Consider the following 21,230-nt stretch of genomic DNA (forward strand, 5'->3'; position numbering starts at 1 on the left):
CCTTTCAAATAAAATGGCAATTTATTAATTGAATTGAATTGCTGGCTAGATTGCAAAAATACATTCTCTTGTTGACATTGCCTTTGAAAAGATAGAAGCTTTTGATGAAACATTAGCATTGATTGAAATTGAAATATTGATATCTTTTGATGCTGATGATTATAATATGAAACTTCAATTTCCCAACAAGGCAATTCATCAATTGAGTGTTTGATAATAAAGTGTTCAATATGCCAGCGGAAAGTGTGAAAAAATTGAAAAATAAAATCAGAAAATAAATCTAAGTTTAAACAAAACAGCTGTGAAAGAAAAACTAAAATGAAATCAATATTTGTACAACTAATGTTACAGCACATTTGGGATCGTTTTGAAATGATTTCATTTTCACAAGGAATGGCCAGAATTATGGAATTTGAAAAATTTTGAATTCCAACTTGTGAATTAGAAAACGAATTATGATTATGAATAGGAATGAGAGTTTGATCCTCATATGAATCATAAATTGGAATGTTTTCTTGAATGGTGAAATCATGAAGATAATTTGCTGCTCTAACATGAGGATTAGTTGAGATAATTCCTAAATTGAAGCGTTCTTCATCCTCAGATGTTATTTGAATTTTATCATGAGGATTCTTTTGAGAAGAATAAAAATCAACATCCTCAATGTCAGAGTAATCATCATAAATGACTTCACAAGATTGCCTGGAATTCCCTTCGATTTCCTCCAATATACCAAAACAAGGAGGAACAAAAATCTCATGTTGATTAGTAGCAAAAGAATGATCAATTATTGTTTCTTTATCTTGATAAAAATTTAATGGTAATTCATTTAAATCATCCTCTTTAATTTCTAAAATATCATTAATACCAAGAGGAAAAATATTACCATCATTGAAAATATCAGGATAAAGGGAAAAATGTGAACCTGAAACAATGCATTTAAAACTGTCTCTGTTTGAGAGCTCTTGTGCATTATGCTCATTGTAAATTTCAGATTGCTGATCATTCCTTTGTGTGCGTATGCTTTCTTGAAGAACGCTGCTTTGCTTTTCTGATTTTGGCATTTGCTCATCATGGAGAAATTCAGAAATTTGTACAGCAGTTTGCATTTTATTTACTTTGATTGCTGCTTGTACTTGCTGATTTGCGATTTGATTTTCCGAATTTACTTCAAAGTAGCTTTCAGATTTCAAGGCGGCTTTTTCCCCAAAATTGCTATTGTTGTCTTCTTGCATTTGAATGGAAATATTTTCCAAGCTTTGTGAAACCACTTCATCACCATTTATTTGCGCATCCATATTGGAATTCTTAATTATATTAGAAGGGGATGGAACAAAGCTCGAATTAATTTCATATGGATTGGGAATGGTTGGAAGAGAACAAATATATTTAAACCAATCTAATGATTCTTCTTCTGTAGGTTTATCTTCGTCCTTAAATCTTAAACAATTCAAGTGAAATCGAATATGAAAATCATTAACAGGCTCATTTTTAAACCTTCGTAGATATTCAATTTCTTCACATACCTGTTCATAATCGTAGCCGTCAAATTTACAAATGAAAATTGTAACAAATTGATCCCAGCTATGGATTGAGGCAACTGGAAGAGTTTTGCACCAGTTTCTGGCTTTTGCCGCAAATGTGAGAGTAAAAATTCTGCATAAAATGCCTTCATCAATTCCTTGAAAATCGTAATTTGAAACATTTTGAATAAATTGAAAGACATGGTTAAAAGCAGAAGAATTTCTCTTACCATTAAACTTTGCCTGAGACAAGAGTCTTACCACTTCGGGTGGAGTATTGGAGGATGCATGTCCATGGATACAACTCCAAATTGGAAGTTTGAGAGGAGCCATCACAATAAATAAAATATTAAAATTGAAAAGACTCCAATAGACAAAAATAATCTCATGCCCTCCTTCTAGCGCCAAAAATGTTGATGCCTCGAAAATCGCTGCAACAACATTGGGGGATAACCACCCGGTCCGGACCTTAAAAGCAGCTCCTTTTCCGTTTGGTGTGGTGGCTCCGACTGTTCATCTAGGTCCAGTTACCTTCTCCCTATTGCTATTGGTTTATAATGTATCTTTAACTACCAATAGACAAGGACATCAGATCACTTCTTCTTGCTGATCAGGCAAGAGAATGACCCTTAAGCTGATTTGGGTTCAGCCAAGCCACAACTAAAGTTTTGCCTCTTTGAGGAGAGGACTTAAAAGAATGTAGAATTAACTCTAAATGCAAGCTTATTCTATGATGCAAGCAAAAGAAACTAATCTAAATCCTATCTTAATTAGGCAGATATAGATCTAACCCAACTAAGAGCAAGATAATTAAAGTATTGGGATTTAGATATGTCTTGTTTATAATTAATATCAAGTTAATGAAGTAGTTCAATTAACTGATATTATGGATATCAAAACACATCCTATTGAGACCTTTTTACTGAAATAATAAACCAACAACACTCAGGAAGTAGTTCACATAAATGATGTTGATTATCAAATCAGCAAACCCAATAACTAAACAATAATATGTGGAAATAGTTCACAACATATTACCACTCAATAAATTAGTTTTAATAAGACAGATTTCTGAGTAAATAGTTACTCAGAAATCAGAAATTAATCCATAAAAAAAACATAGATACATAATAACAAGATTGAGACAAATTACCCATATTGACAATAGTGCACAAACATGAATAAAATGAGACATCCCTGTCACTATAAGAAATGAAACTGATATTTAAAACAGTAGTATTAGAAATACCAATTTATTGCATCCATTTCTCTGTTCTTGGTCTCCAACAGCCCTTTACATTGCTTGAACTTCTGCCTTCAAAACTAGAGCCACAATAGTGCAAGCTTTGTTCTTCATGCATAATTCAATATACATAGGGAAAATCCTCAATAATCCCCAGATCTGAGATTTTTTACTCCTCCCTCCTACAACTCTAAATTCCAATTACAATAGTGCTTTTAGAAGCTCTAAAATTGCAGAGGAGAGCAGCCCCTTTTACATTCTGCAATCTGTTATTTATAATATTTGTGAAGGAATTTTTGGAGAGGAGAGTTTGTTGAAGAGAAATCTGCCAAATATAATTTTAATTGCTCCTAATTCTGATCTTCAATTGCTGGAGCATTCTCATTGCTTGAAATCCTTTTCTCCATATCTTTTCCACTGTTTTCCTGCAAAAGAAATCAAAATAAATTAAAATGCAATCAAAATATCATTTCTGGGAATTAAATCCAATCCAATCAAATTCTATTTAAATAAATAATTAAAAACAAAATATAAGCTCTGTATTGATGCTTGGAATGGTTTGATTGGTAAATGATATCATTGACCAATGGATCTGCAATTAGAAGAGGCTTTGGAGAAATGAAATTGAAAACAATAACTCAGAAAATTGATTTTGTTTTCAAAATTCGGAGCCTGATCTTCTGCCTGATTTTTGGCCCAATAAATGATCAAATCTGTTGGTGAAACCTCCTTCAAAATTTTCTCCTTGATTTTCTCTTTCCAATGAGCCGTCCTGGGCCTCATTCGGCCAAGTAGAACTCAATTTATGAGCTTCCAAAGTTGATGGGTCAAATCTGATGTAAATCTGGAAATTCTGTTGCTGGGCTAAAAAAAAATGAGAATTTGAATTAAAAATTAAATCCTAAATTAGTCCCTAATTAATTCTAATTTAATTGCTAATTATAAACTAAACTATTTATTAATTTAACTAACTAATGATTTATAAACAAATCCATTCTTAATTAAAAACTAATCAATATTAATCTAATTAAAAAAAACTAATTATTATTAATCTAAATGATATTTAAATTTTAATTTAATCAAATTAATTAAATGTTATTAATTAATTGATCTGATTAATTTAAAATTTATTAATCAAATATTATATATTAATTTAAATAATATAATACATTACATTTTATTTTAAATAATATAATACATTACATATATTAATATAAACTAATTAATATTGCAAATACAACTCAACCATATTAACATATCTAATATATATATAAAATACCAAAACTTACCATATACGTTAAATAACTAACCTACATCATACGTAAGAGTCCATGAAAACAAGTCGTTTGAACCACTTATAAAACTTGTTTTTATTCGTTTTCGCATCGGCACTTGGGAGAATGGCGGGGATCATTAAAACGTATCAAGTGAACTTCCCCGATGCGATATCGCATCGGGGTTATGGGTGTTATGATGTGTATTGCGAACAAGACTTCAAGAGTTCCAACCCGATATCGCATTGAATTTTTGTCTTTTAAACTTCGCTTTAATGCGTCATGCCGACATGTCTTTCGGGGGTTTTCAAAATTTCGGCAATCGGGAGAATGGAAGGGTTCATAAAAATGTGCTAATGAACTTCCCCGATGCGATATTCCATTTTCGCTTATCGGCACTTCGCATCGGGAAGGGTAATGAGGTTTTTAAAACTGTGTTAATACAAAAGTCCCGATGCGATATGTTTTTTGATTTTTTATATTTTTCATATATTAAATTTTAATTTAATTAAATTAATTATATTTTTAAATAATAATTAATTTAATTAATTTAAGATTTAATATTAAAAGTTAATTTTTTATTTTGGTTTATTTTATTTTAAAGAATTTTAGTTGAGTTGTGAAATTATCTAAACTACAGCCACTTGAATGTTTGGATTTTGGGATTAGGATTTGATTTGGAAATTGGAGTGAATTTCTTAAAATCCTGATAATTAATAATTTGGCTGCATATCTAAAAATGAAAAATGTTAGTAAAAACTCGCTACAGGTTAATATTTAAAGTGAATGCCTTATTGAACTAATTTATTTACAAAATGCAATATTGTACATTTTATGCAATTTTAACCCAGGCTAGATAAATGATGAGACTTCAAAGGAGTGCCATTTTCAAACCAGTTGACCAAATGAGGCGAAACAAGCGTCAATGGGAAGCTTATAAAAAATCGATTCTAACAAAGCAATCAAAACAAGAATCCAAAGAAAACTAAAAATTAACGAAAGCGTAGGGCAATTAACTAAAATAAAAATCAAAAAGGTGCTTAGCCAAAATTTTTATAGAAAGGGTCCCCATTATTCGAAGCGGACGCATCAATAATGGGGGGTGTTGTGTTTTTACCACAACAAAACCCTAAACCCTTAACCCTAAAACACCAAGCCCAAAATGCTAAACCCCAAAACCCTAAACAATAAACCCTATAAACTAAACATTAAACCATAGGCATTTTATAACATTTTTAAAAGTGTTCTGTAACTTCTATTTGAGTGTTTATTAAAAGAATTTAATAAATTTTTATAAACCTTAAACCACACACCCTAAAACCTAAACCCCAAGCCCTAAACCCTAAACCGTCAACCCTAAGAATTTTATAATAGTTTAAGAAAAATTTTGTAATTTTTATTGAAGTGTTTATTAAAACAATTTACTAAAGTGTTATAAACCCTAAACCATAAACACAAATCCATAAATCCTAAAGAAAAAAGATAAACATTAAACACCAAAACGTAAACCCTCAACCCTAAACCCTAAACCCTAAATAGTAAACCCTACACCCTAACGATTTTATAACATTTCAAAAATTGTTTTGTAACATTTATTTAAGTGTTTACTAAAACTAAAATGTTGTAGACCCTAAACACTAAACAATAAACCTAAACCCAAATTCCAAACCTTAAACCCTAAACCCTAAACCCTATTCATTTTATAAAATTTTAAAAAGTACTTTGAAACTTTTATTTAAGTGTTTATTAAAATCATTTACTAAAGTCTTATGAAATGTAACCTCTAAACCCCAAACCATAAAGCCTAAATCATAAACCCTAAACCCTACACCCCAATCCTTAAACCCTAAACCCCAAACTCTGAACATTAAACCGTAAACTCTAAGCATTTTATAACATTTTAAAATTCCTTTTGTACTTTTTATTTAAGTGTTTATTAAAAGAATTTACTAAAATGTTATAAACCCTCAACCCTAAAATGTAAACCACAAACCCTAAAACCTAAACCCTAAAATCTAAACCTGAAACCCTAAACGCTAAACCCTAAATTCTAGACCCTAAACCTTAAACCTTAAACCCTAAATGCTAAACCCTAATAATTTTATAACATTTTAAAGAACATATTGTAACTTCTATTTAGGTGTTTATTTAAATCATTTACTAAAGTATTATAAACTCTAAACCATAAACTCTAAACACCAAACCACAAAGCATAAACCCTAAAATCTAAACCCTAAGCATTTTATAACATCTTTAAAAAAATCTAAATTTTATTTAAGTGTTTATTAACCGGATTTACTTAAGTCTTATGAACCCTAGACTCTTAACCCTAAACCCTAAATGCTAAACCTAAGCCATTTATAACATTTCAAGAATCATTTTGTAACTTTTATTTAAGTGTTTATTACAACAATTTACTTAAGCGTTATAAACCCTAAACCCCAAACCCTAAAGCTAACCTAAACCCTAAGAATTTCATAACATTTCAAAAAAAAATTGTAACTTTTTCTACGTGTTTATTAAAAGAATTTACTAAAGTGTTATAAACTTTAAACCCTAATCCCTAAAACATAAAACGTAAATAATTTATAACATATTAAAGAGTGTTTTGTAACTATTATTTATGTGTATATTAAAAGCATTTACTAAATTTTTATAAACACTAAGCCCTAAACCATGAAGCCTAAGAATTTTATAACATTTTAAAAACTATTTTTAACTTTTATTTAAGTCCTTATTAAAAGAATTCACTAAAATGTTATAAACCCTAAATCCTAAAACTTAAACCCCAAACCTTAATCCCTAAACCATAAACCCTGAGAATTTTATCAATATCTATAATAAGGGAAGACCACACTTGGGTATGTGAGTGTAGGAGGGAGAAAATTGTGGTACATGAGATACACTGACCTTTGTTTTTCCACCCTTCTTGATAAACCTTTTTCCTTTTATTTATTTTTCTTCATAAATCCTTGAGGCTCCATGGGATGAATGCATTATGTGTAATAGGTAGCAACGGATACCCGCTTAAGGTGGGGTGGTCTGTCCCTACACCCTACAACCAAAACCCAAAATCTTAACCCTAAACCGCAAAATCTAAACCATAAACCGTAAACCACAAATCATAAACACTAAACCCTATGCATTTTACAACATTTTAAGGAGAGTTTTGTAACTTTTATTTAAGTGTTTATTAAAAAAATTACTAAAGGGTTTATAAACCTGAAAACATGAACCCTAAACCAAAAACCCTAAACCCTAAACCCAAAATCTTGAAACATAAACCCGAAGCATTTTATAAAGTGTTTTAAACCCTAAACTGTAAATCCTAATCCCTAAAGCCTAAACTCCAAACGCTTAACCCTAAACCCCAACCCTAAACTCTAAACCATAAACACTAAAGTGTTATAAACCTTAAACCCTAAACACTAAACCATAAACCCCCAACCCTAAACCCTAAACTGTAAACCCTAAACCCTAAGTATTTTATAACATTTTAAAAAGTGTTTTGTAACTTTTATTTAAATGTTTATTAAAGCAATTTACTAAAGTGTCATAATCTCTAAACCTTAAAATCTAGACCCTAAACCCTAGACTTAAAACCATAAGCCCTAAAGCCTAAAACCCGAACCCTAAACCCTCAACATTTTATATAATTTTAAAAATGATTTTGTAAATTTTATTTAAGTGTTTATTAAAAGAATTGACTAAACTGTTATAAACCATAAACCCTAAACCCTAAACCACAAAACCCTAAACCCTTAAACCTAAGCATTTTATAAATCTTAAACACTCTACCATAAACCCTTAACACTAAACCACAAAACCTAAACCATAAACCGTAAATGCTAAGTGCTTTATAGCATTTTAAAAAGTGTTGTGTAAATTTTATTTAACTATTTATTAAAAGCTTTTAATAAGGAGTTATAAACACTAAATTTAAAACCATAAACCCTAATCCCAAAAAAAAACCTCTAACCCTAAACTCTAAATCCTAAACAATTGGCATTTTATAAAATTTTCAAAAGAAGTCCATAAATTTTATTTATGTGTTTATTAAAAACATTTAATCAAGTGTTATAAGTCCTCAACCCTACGCTATAAACCTGAAACCCCAAACCCCAAACCCTAAATCCTAAGCATTTTATAAAATTTTAAAAACTGTTTTGTAACTTTTATTTAAGTGTTTATTAAAAGCAGTTACTAAAATGTTATAAAACCTAAAACCTAAACCCTAAACCCAAAATAAAAACCCAAAACCCTAAAACCTAAGAATTTTATAACTGTTTAATAAGTGTTTTGGAAGCTTTATTTCATTCTTTATTAAAATCATTTACTAAGGTATTATAAACCCTAAACCCTAAATCCCAAAGTCGAAACCGTAAAAACTAAACCCTAAGCATTTTATATCATTTTGAAAAGAATTTTGTAACTTTCATGGAAGCCTTGATTGAAACCATTTACTAAAGTCTTATAAACCATAAAATTTAAATGCTAAACCACCCTAAACCCTAATCATTTTATAAAATTTTAAAAATCATTTTGTAACTTTTAGTACAGTGTTTATTAAAATAATTTACTAAAGCATTATAAATCCTAAATCATAAACCGTGAACTCCTAACCCCTAGCATGAAATCCTAAAACCTAAACCTTAAATCCTAAAATCTAAGCATTTTATAACATTTTAAAATGTGTTTTGTAACTTTTATTTAAGTGTTTATTAAAATCATTTACTAAACCCTTATAAACCCTAAACATTAAACCCTAAACCCCAAACCTTAAACCCCAAGCATTTTATAACATTTTAAAACAAGTGTTTTTTTAACAAGTTTCCATACTATGACTTTCTTGTCCCTAATGGAAAACCTTTCTTGCTTCAATTGATCATGTAACATTAAAAACTAAAATCTTTGCATTATTAATATGTGGCTAAGTCACTATGAAACATCCATGTAGTTTTTCTATGCAAAACAATTTCGACCAAATTATATATTAATATCTTTCAAATTCATATAAACATTAATAATTTGTCATTTTCAAGTTACTGACAAAATATTTGAATTACACTATATGAGGGCCAATTAGAATTGGTTTTTTTCAAAATCCATCTCAAAGAGTAACCCTTACTTCTATTGAGAAGTAATAGAGGCCCCATATTTGGCCTGAAAAATGGGTTTAAACCTCGAAACTCCTGATTAATATCTAGAAAGGATGAATGAATCTTTTATGTAAAATAAGCTATAAGAATTGTATCTCTTTTACTAAAAGGGTGGCTTCATATGAATAAACTTCGCAAAGCTTCTTATACTTGTTCAATTCTACTTCTATCAATTCACACATTAGTCTGTTAGACAATTCATCTATAGCATCGAGAAGAAAAATAGATTTCTCACTAGAAGAACAAGAAGCTACATAATATATATGTATTGGGACCACCTATGTTATCTTATAAACATGTTCTTAGAGTTATTGGATCTTCGTGTTTCTTTCTACAATAATAGACAAAAGGAATTCGTTTTTTTTCTCAACCTGAACTATTTGAGGGGTATTTGCATGCTCAAAGTTTAGAACTTTGAATATTTTATTTAGGGCCAACATTTCCACCTCTTTGGGTTACAGTAATGGTTTGAAAGACTCTACATATTTTGTCTCTACCTCAAAATATATAATGCATCCATGTAGTTTTTATATTTTGACTTTCTTGTCCCTAATGGAAAACCATACTTGCTTCAATCGATCATGGAACTTTAGAAACTAGGATCTTGGCATTATTCATATGTTGCTAAGTCATTATAAAACATATATGTGGTTTTTCTATGCAAAACACTTTTGATCCAATAATATATTAATATCCTTCAAATTTGTACAAATTGTTATAATTTGTCATTTTGGGGTTCCTTACATAATCTATGAATGATATTATATGAGGGCCAATTAGAATTGTTTTTTTCCAAAATCCATCACATTATGAACTACACTATATGAGGGCCAATTATAATTGGTTTTTTTAAAAATCCATCTCAAATACTAACCCTTTCTTCTATTGAGAAGTAATAGAGGCCCATATTTGGGCTGAGAAATAGGTTTTAACCGCCAAAATCCTTATTAATATCTAGAAATTATGAATGAATCTTTTATGATAGTTGGTTTTTCTACTTTGAAGGTCCCTTTCCCTACCCCACTAGGGAAGAAGATGTTTCTTTAACAATTATAAATTTCAACTAAAAGTGAGGTTCTTTTGAAATTGCTTCCCCACTCTATTGAATACAATTTTATCTCTACCTCTTTAGTCCTAGGTGGGACATCTCATTCATTTTTTGAGTTTTTTTGTTTTTTTGCCTAATTTTGCATATTTCTTCGGTAGAGGAGTATTAATGGATATACCTTGTTTTTACATATTTATTTTAGTATATGGATGTTATATTACCAATTCTTGTTCCATCCATGAATCTATTCTTGTTAACTTTTTAATGTTTGGTCGGTTGTCATGTTGATATGGGGTTGATTGGGACTTTGATATTTTATATGAGATTATGTGGTGGGGATCATAAGCCCACACTTTCATTTAGGGAAGTTAATATAGGCTAACATTTGGCCCGCCACCTTAAATTCTTTTGGGGTCTTTACAATAAACATACCCTAGACCCATCACGTATTTGATCTTGAAATTTACCTCTTGTTTTCTTGGAACAAAATGCGACAAATTGGAGATTATATACTCCAATATGAAAATTTTGATTGGCAAGAAAATTGGAAATTGATAAGGAGGTATTTCTAATATTTTGATTTCTCTATAATTTTTTTATATAAAACAATATTCTAAAGTGGTGTTAGGACATAGCTACATGATATATTTATTTTTTGGAGAACAGTTTTCTCATCAAGTATGACCTAATATTCTGATTTCTCTATAATATTTTTATATAAACCAATCTTCTAAAGTGGTGTTAAGACTTAGCTACATGATATATTTAATTTTTGGAAAATAATTTGCTCATCAAGTATGAACAAAAATGTTATAGACTTGAAGTGAGTATGGTATTCAGAAAATCCTTAATTATTCTTCCTCTTCCTCATCATAATAATCTTGTAAACTACTCATTCTTGATGAATTCAAAACTCTAGACTTACAATTCCCAATTACAAAATTTTGTGACTTGGGAGAATAATATAAGACTAGAATTGGAAATATCTTGTTTCTCTCAAATTGGGCAAATGAAAATTAATGGTATCTGAGATATATGTATAGCGAGGTCAGAATTCACTTTGTTATTTTTTATAGAATGAGAGGAAAAGATAAATTCAATAGCACCTTTGAAAAGTACAAGGTGATATTGGTTTTGAAAGAATATTTTGAAGTTGTGGAAATGCACTTTGAGTGACATATTTTTATTGGCTACTAAAATAGCATTTATCAAGTTATTATTATATCTAGGAGAAACTTTTTATTTAGAAATGGGATAGAGGAATGTGAAGGCATCATTCTAATATGATGACATTAGAGGAGAAGTTTTATTTGACACAATTGTATATCCAAGTGCTTATTACAGGTAGGAGAAACTTTTGATTTAGAAATAGGATAGAGGAATGCCAAGACATCATTCCAGTATGGTGATTTTAAAAGAGGAGATATATTTGACACATAATATATCTATGTTGAAAAACATAAGTAATTCTTGCAAGTCTATATGGTCTTAAATAGTCGTCCAAAACAGGGTACCAAAGAATGGATTATTTTGTCTCAAGTGTAGGGTTTTAAGATCTAAATTGGACCACTATGCATATTAGAGATAATATAGTGCCCATTTTCTTTTTAACAGTTTTTCTTTACTTATGTAAAGGACATTTTTCTAGGACATCCAAAAGACTAAATCAATATTTTGTGTTTTATTTATGTAAGGGACATTTTGCTAGCACATCCAATAGACTAAGAATTTGGTGGCCAAGATTATTGATTAAGAATGGCCTCCTGAAGATTACTTAAAAAATGAAAATCAAATTAACTATAAAAAAATGGACGACATCAAAAAATTTGTATCCCTATTTGACTCAAGATGTCCCATGACTCCAAAAAAGACAATATGGCCAACATAAACATTTGCAGCGTCTTTCCAAGTTGTCACATGACTCAAACTAGGACAATATCATCAATATAAACATATGGATAATCTTGCTATTCAAGATCACATGTATAATAAGAGTCATCCACTCAAAAATAATTGATTGTAATAGCTTTCACGATCATTCACACAAAGATCATTCACCCAAAGCTTATCTGCTAGGCTGTTGGATTCATACTAAAAACCTTTCTCCCTACACTGTATTCCGGTTATCTACATTATACCTGTTATTAATGATATAAGTATCTAAACTATATTTGTTATTAATAATATAATTATCTACACTATATCTATTATTAATAATATAAATAATAATAACAACATTTAAATATTAAATATATATTAATAAATTTTATATAAAAATATTTTATATTATAAAACATATTCTAAATACTTCAAAGCAATGAGAAGATAAAGACTTAAACAAAATGTAGGGCAATGATTAATATAAAATGAATGATAGAGAGGTTTGGATAAATAATTTAGTCTGGATGAATTTTAAAATTTGCATCAAACCTGAACATACGAAAATGGAGCGCATTATAATCCGCTAAAACCCAATGTTTAAACATCAAATTTGGGAAAGGGAAAATGTGCATACATGCATACATACTGCATTTTTTCCCTTTTTTACGTTTTGTTTGATGACGCACACCTCGCCAAAACTTCAACATTAAATAAATCTAGAAATATTAAGATATTCAACATTAATCCTTGCCACATATTCAACTTTTGGAGATAATTTCGATTGATTTTTGTGCAAATACCTTAATATGGTTACTAGGTTTCCAATAATAAAATATTTTAATGTAGTTGGTTTTTTGTGGTTGTAGGTCCACCAATTTGGGCACAAGCAAGTTATGGTGGTCCCTAGGTGAGACAAGGCAAGTTGCATTGAAAAACCATGCTGGATAGCTAATATGAGTGAAGAACAAATGAGAACAAATCCAAATCCTTTTTCTGTTGGCATAAGGAAATGGATTTAGTTGAGTTCTAAAAATTGAGTTATCCATTTCATTGTGAAAAGGAATGAAATGTGTTTCCAACAAAGTCTATTAAATAGATTTCCATTATTTTCTAATGAGAGCCAAGAACAAATGACAACAGGTCCTTTTTCTGTTGGCATAAGGAAATGAATTTAGTTGCAGAGTTCTAAAAATCGGATTATCCAGTTCATTGTCAAAGGGAATGAAATGTGTTTTCAGCAAAGTCTATTGAGGAGATTTCCATTATTTTCTAATGAGAGATCTGTGAGGAGAGAATGGGATTCTTCCTATAAAAAATCACTAAAAAAAATAAAAATGTTTTAAAAAAAATGTTGTATTTTTAAAATCTAGGGTGTTTTAGATTAGGTTTAGTTTTAAGGTATTTTTGTGTTTCAACGGGGCACACGTATTAAAACTGTTTGTTATATTTTTTTTAATATATAAAAATATAGAATATAATTGTATTATTATTATAAACTTATAATAATAATAATAAAAATAAAGTAGTTATTATAATTGGAGGTTCTGGTTATTCTCTATAACATAATTATAAATTTAATGTTACCAATTTAAAATGTAACTATGGTTAATAACTGCGAAAACTGGATTTCCTCTGAAGCTATGAAAAGTATCTACTTTTCTCATTTACACATTTATATCATGAAAAGTTTTCAACGGATTTGATGTTGTATGTTCATTGCACAGGTATCATGACTCATTCTAAAGCCTCATTTGGTCACCGAGGTGTTCCAAAGTTTGGAATGAGTGGTTAAACCCTAAACCATGTACCGTTGGCGCCGCGGTCGAATCTTTGGCAGGGTAGAAATAGAAGGCAACATACATTGCTGAAGGAATGTTGGTAGATATTTTGATGCAGAAAACCAAAACCTAGAATTGAATGTGCCTAATCCGAAACAGGGCAATAATGTGCAACTGATGAAGGTTGCCTAATCTGTTGAAAATTATAACTGAAACAGCAATTGACATTGATCGGAAGGCGCAAGTTGTCCTCGTCAAACCACCTGCGACGTAACTAATGTATCCACCATAGCTAGCGGTGCTGATTATCTATGGTTAGAAGCTAAGAGTCATACAGTGAGGTTTCAGAGCATGTGGTTTCTTCCGACAGATAATTCATGTCAGTTACCACCGCCTAAGGGTGGATACAGTTGGGTTTCAGAGCATGTCGTTTTTTCCGGCAAGATAATTCATGTCAGTTACCACCGCCTAAGGGATGATACATTCAGGTTTCAGAGCATGTGGTTTTTCCCGGCAAGATAATTCATGCGACTTACCGCCGCCTAATGGCTGATACATTCAGTTTTCAAAGCATTGATACATTTAGGTTTCAGAGCATGTGGTTTTTCCCGGCAAGATAATTCATGCGAGTTACCATCGCCTAATGGTTGATACATTCAGTTTTCAAAGCATGTGGTTTTTCCAATTCATGCAAGTTACCACCGCCAAATGGTCAATACAGTCAAGTTTCATGCGAGTTACCACCGCCAAATGGTCGATACAGTCAGGTTTCAGAGGGTGTTTTTTTCCGGCACGATAATAGATGTGAGTTACCACCGTTAAGGGTTGGTACATTCAGGTTTCCGAGCATGTGGTTCTTTCCAGCAAGATAACCAATGTGAGTTACCACCGCCATTATCTGAAAAGCGAGATAATTCGCGTCAGTTACCACTCCATTATCTGCAACGCGTATGATACGTGACCACTCCATTATCTGCAACGCGTATGATACGTGAGCTATTCAGAGGATACACGATTCACTTTAGCCTGGTATGTGATGTATCCTTGCCGGATATGCGATTTGCCTCTGGCGCGAACCATTCCCGACACTGTATACGCGAGTTTATTCTGGGCAATGCGAGTAATTATTGCCTGTCATGCGAGGTATTTCACTGTGAGTCGGTGCAAAATGCCGGATATGCGAATTATCATGCCGGATATGCGTGTTATCATGCCTGATACGCGCGTTATCTCCGGTGCATATAACGCGAATGATAAGTCATTTTTCCGTCAGAGATAAGCTGCGTTTCCAATAGATAATTCGCATATAGGGCATAACTAACCCGCATTGCCAGGAAATAAGTAACATATCCGGCAAAGGTTGCTGCGATAGCCAGAGATTTACTCGCGTATTCGAGGAGATTCTTGTCGGAAATAGTTGACGTTAGGCAAACATCGCATATCAGCCAAGTCTTCTCGCATATCTGGCCGCGTATCCTCCGAAAACTCACTTATTACTACCGCGTTGATAGTGAATAAACGACTTATGCATACCCTGTTGATAACGACCAACTCACTTTTGAATAACGCGTTAGTAATAAATAGGTCACGTATCAATATTGCCACAACGAAAATCAATATTTCAAAAGCCATAAAGACAGTATACCTCCACAGAGAAATTAAGAAGAAACCTATAAGAAACATTCATAAGTTATCACGAGCATAACCCAGCAGACAATCGCGACAGTAATTCGCATATAACCCAGTAGACAATCGCCATGGTAATTCCTATATAACCCAACAGATAATCCCGATCGTAATTCTACCGATCAAACACAGTGCGGGGAAAATTTTCGCAGAAAGCGGTAATTGTGAGAATTTGCAACAAACTAAAAAAGCAAAGAGAATACAATTTACTCTCAGAGAATTTCAGCAAACATGTTCAATATGCATATTCAAATATATGTCAATGCCACTTTGTGGATGGCTATACAACGAGTACACATACCAGGCGACATATCCGTTGATTAACTAGCAATTTTTGAAAGCGTATCTTTCCCGGAGCACCCAAATTGGACGGCTGCCATCTTTGAAAGTTTTCCTGTACAATGGCAATAACGTCTCGCCTCTGCTGCTCTCTGCGTTTGCCATGACTGCCCAATCCTGTGAAATCTTCAACTCAACACTTCAACCATAACAACAACAACGAACAACAACGGAATATCACCGAAAAATAAGAAAACAACATGCAGTTCCACTTTCAATTCGTCCACATATCAAAATGTCAAATCTTCCTTTCGTTGCTCCTTCGCTCCTTTTGGAGGCTAACTATTCCTTCTATTGTCAAGAAAACGAATTCAGGCAATTCATTCATTGTGTTGATCAAACTGCGTTAATGCTCGAACGCTCCAGGTGTGCAAGTAAGACCGATAGCATCGAGCGTAGTGAATGAATCTCCATCCAAGGCTAAAACCCGAACCATGGATGGCAGAAATCTGGCGGTAGCTCGCACTTAGATGGATAAATTGCTTTCTCATTGAACTGGCGGGCACACATCGGCCTCTCTAGCCGGCATGACAGCCACTTGTAGCTTGCTATTATTTAGATTATTTATATAATGTTTATAATATACCGAATTAGGTTTTTTCTTATATTTCATATATAATAGTGGTATGAAGAAGCAATGGTGAAACACGTAGTTGAATTCGTGGCTAAAATACTGAAGAGATAAAACGTGAAATATTCGATTTAATGGTTGTGTCTATAAGGAGGAAGGATTTTCTGATGGGCATGTGTTATGTGTTCTTTGTTCTCTTCATCTGTTATGTGTATTATGTTCTCTCCGTTGTTTAGCGCTGTACAACAATATAGCTAGTTCAGTGTAATGGACGCTGTACAACAATATTTCTAGTCCACTGTAATGACGATTTCTGACATGATTGAATTGAAAAAAATGTGATTAATAATTTACGGGTATTTAATTAACATGGTTTTTGTTGGATGAGTTATTTAATCAATTAGTAAATAAAATAGTTTTAGGTTTTTTTTTCTAAAATTTTTTTATTCTAAATTTTTTTTATTTATTATTTAAATAGATATAAAGTTGTATTAAATTATGTAATATATATGCTATATGTTTTAATGAATGTTATATAGTTTTAGTTTTTTTTTTTTTTTTTTAAATACTTTCTATTTATTTAAATAGTTAAAAGGTTGTATAAAATGTATTAAATTATGTGATATTTTTGTTATAAATTTATTTTCCATTTTTTTCGAATATCTTAACACACTTGATTAAATATTCCTTAGGACTCAATCCGAAGAATTATGACCTTGTGGAAAGCTTAAAGAGCCAGTGCAAATAAGTCAACAATTTTATAGACAAAACCATCAACAAAAATTAATTTGTGGTGCCTAAATAGAAGACCATTTCCTTGGAATGAAAAGTAAAGAGCACATGTAAATTAGTAAGAGCGAATTTATAAAATTACATTGACATGGTGTCTTTTTATATATTTCACCAAATTTTAAAAAATTAAAAGTTGAAAAAAGAATGAGAGTTCATATTTAGAACGTGGATTTGTTATTAAATTATTTATCTTTAAATGTTTTAAATAGTTGTTTGAATAATTTTTTTTACAATCCACTACTAAAAATTGGTTGCAATGAGTTTCGAAAATTATATTACATTGAATAATAATATAGTGTTTTGAAAAATAATAAAATAATAAGAAAAAGAAATAGATTTAATTCCCTTTTCTAGATTATAATTCTAGTTCTATTAATAAAATTGAAAATCTATAATATAATTATTTATATTAGTAAATGTGATATTTTATAAAATATAGATAACCTTAAAAATTTTAATTAAAAAACATATTTGAAATATATGTATACAACATAATTAACAAGTAAATATAAATTAAAATCTTTTTTAGAAGATAAATTAAAAGAATCATTTATATTCATATTCATAAAAAAAATATATATATATATATATATATATATATATATATATATATATAATGATATGATATACATATTATATTTAAATTTATATTAAAAAAAAACATAAAATAATAATATTTCTAATATAAATAAAGATGTGAAATTTATATAAATATAAATAATATTGTAAAGAAACAAATTAATCTTAACTCTGAATCTACTAAGGGCTAAGAGAATCAAATCTCCAAGGTGCAGAATGGTTTGTATCAAGAGAAATTTGATAATGTTTGGGCTTAATATGCATCTATGCTAGTTATATTAGTCTACTTAGTGTGAAAATGTCAAAAACTTGTAGTTTCTTTTTGTGGGCATATTTATCATGTAGGAGGGATGGTAAATTACCACTATTGAGCACTAATAACCCACTAACAGTTTGTGGATGAGACTATGTGGATGGGGGAGCCCTCTATTGGAGAAGCCTTGGCCTTTAAGAAAATTTTGAATGACTTTATGCTAGCCTTTGGTACTAAAATAAACCCCAACATGTCCTAAGTGTTCTTATTCAATACCCATCTAGCATTCAATCCCATCATTCATGTCTTTTAGGTTTCTCGTGAGCCTCTCTCTTTATCATTTATCTCGGAGTTACCCTAAAAGAGAATTCCCTATAAAATATTCACTAGAGATATATTTTGGATCTAATTTCCTCCAAGCAAAATAGCTGGAAATTGAGAGCCTTACATTTTCTAAGAAGATTAGTTCTCCTCAAATCCATGCTTTAGTAGCTCCCAATTTATAGAATTTTGGTCCTAGTTGCACTGAAAGTCGTCTTGAGCTCAATGTGTAACCTCATGCACTCTTTTCCTTAGGGAGGAGTAGCCCACAAACTAAAGTTGGAGCTTATGGCTTGGGTTTTGCTCTATCTTGAATTTATTGTTCACTAAAATGTTATAATTAGGTTATATATTCTTTTTATTATTATTTATTTAAAGAGCTTTCATAATTAATGTTGTATAAATTGTATTAAATAATTTTATATAAATGTTCAAATTATTGTTAGGTACAATGTTATAATTAATGTTTTTTTAATGTTTCATTTATTTTGAGTACTACTTCTATCCACTCGTTCATGTTATCAATATATTGTTGTGTTGGAACTCCTGACTGTCATCACCAACATGGATTAGAATCACATGGAATATTGCTAAAAATGCAGCAAGAAATTATGGATTTGATTTTGCCTTGATTAAATTGAGAACATTTGAATTTCCACATCAACAAACAACTTGGATGCAATCAACTTGTATGACATGGCATGTGTCACCCAGTTTAGTAAATAAATCCATGTTGGAGGAGTTAGAGTTGAGTTAGGCATGTGTGATTAGTAATTTGTAGCAATCAAGTTGTTTTTACATAAACTAGTTCTAATTGTTGGATGAACTATCGGAAGGTTAGTCGTGCAGTGGGACTTGGCTCAAACTCATTGATCATCCAATTAATTAATCAATAAGCCCAAAATAGCTAGTGCATGCAAATAATTCTAATTCCAAAGGTGTGGTGGAGATTCCAAGGGAGTGTTACATCAGTTGTAGACTAGTCTTCAGTGTACAAGTGTTGCATGCAGTGATATGATCAACCTTAGGAATTGCGTAATGCATTTTAGAAAAAAATCCTAGATAATATGAGCTTAATTTCTCAAGGAATTGTGCAAGGAAATAAGGACTCGAGACTAGGCATAAATTGACTAAGTCTGGGTGATAGCTTCTCAATGAGAAGAGAGATAGTTTATTCACTTGTAGGTTGTGCTCAATTGAGCAAAGCAATTGTAATACATCTTTATTCATCAGATTAATGCAGGAATGCTTTGGGGTTTTTAGGAGATTTCTTTCCCTAGGAAAAATATCGTATGCATGTGTGTTATTTATTATTGCATGTATTAAATTTTTGTTCTAAATTGTTAATTAACTTTCATAGAGCAATAGAGTAGGTTTGTGTCTTGTGATTTTGAAAAAAACTTCATGAGAAGTTGAAAATACACATCGTAATATCTACATGGTATCATAGCAGGATTCACAATAGAGCAGGAATTTCGAAGTTGTTTCTGAGGAGGTTTAAATTTGCAGTTCTGTGTAGTAGGATCTCTTTAGAGTTGAGAAGATGGCCTTCAACGGACCGAGGATATATTATGCCTTAGAAGGAAACTCTAATTTCATCACAAAGAAGGGTCACATGGAAGAGGTATTTAATGACAGTGGATTGCTAGAATACATCAAGAGAGATGTTGCAAAATGAGTTGAATTTGATGCCCAAAACCTTTCTTAGTGGAATAAATATGTAGCCAAGGTGAGGAGAATAATATTGGAGGGAGTATAAGAGCACATTGTCATCAATTTGCATGGGAAATAAAATCCTTATGCAATGTTGTAAGAACTAAGAAATATGTTCCAAAATAGTAGTGACCACATGAAATTGGCACTCAAGGATAAAATTTGAAATATCAAGATGCATAAGAATGACACTATCTTGTAGTATCTAAGTAGGTGCACACAAGTTCATGATAAGCTTGCACGAGTTGGTGTTACTATTTCATAGGATGAATTCGTAAGCGAGGATGAAGAAAAAATTGCATTGGTTGGAAAGGGAAAGAGAGGAAAAGGGAAGAAATATAAAACCAAACAAAATTCCAACCAAGGGGGAAAGAAGAAGGATTTGTCAAAAGAAAATACTTCCATTTTCATGAATATGAGAAATACACCACAAAGTGTCCACACAAAAGGGCTGGAAAGAATACCTTAGGAGGAGTAGTAGGTGAAGCCTTGGCTTCATAAATTGAGCTTGACTTTAGCCTTATTGCATGCATGTCTAGCACAATGATGGGGAGCGTGTGGTACTTTGACTAAGGTGAATCGTTCCATATGACATGGTGTAGATAGTTTTTAATTGGCTTGGAGGAGAGAAGAGGTACAACGCAATCGATATTGGTACTATCACCTTTCATAGGGATTTGGGCTCCCCTCTCAAGCTCAATGATGTCATGTTTTTTCTAGGCCTAAAGAAAAATATCATCTTTGTTGTAGTTTTGGAATACTGTGGTTATGATGTGATCTTCAACAAAGAAGAACCATTCTTGAGACTCATAGCCACAGGATAGGTGAAACAGATTGAGGTTAATGTGAAGAACCTATATAAATTAAATGTAGAAAATTGTGCTACATTAAGTACTAAGGTAGAGAAAGTGTAGGGACGTGATGTCGGTCAACTTTGGCACATAAGACTTGGCTATTTACATCATGGTACCTTGAAGATTATACAACAAATAACCATTGGCCTCCCTAAAGGATCACTTAAGAAACAAGATGTATGTAAAGGATGTACATTGAAGAAGTACACCAAATCC

This window comes from Pinus tabuliformis, chromosome 3_1, assembly GCF_031772625.1.
Source record: "Pinus tabuliformis cultivar Carrire ecotype Pingquan chromosome 3_1, CPIR1, whole genome shotgun sequence".
Lineage (NCBI taxonomy): Eukaryota > Viridiplantae > Streptophyta > Pinopsida > Pinales > Pinaceae > Pinus > Pinus tabuliformis.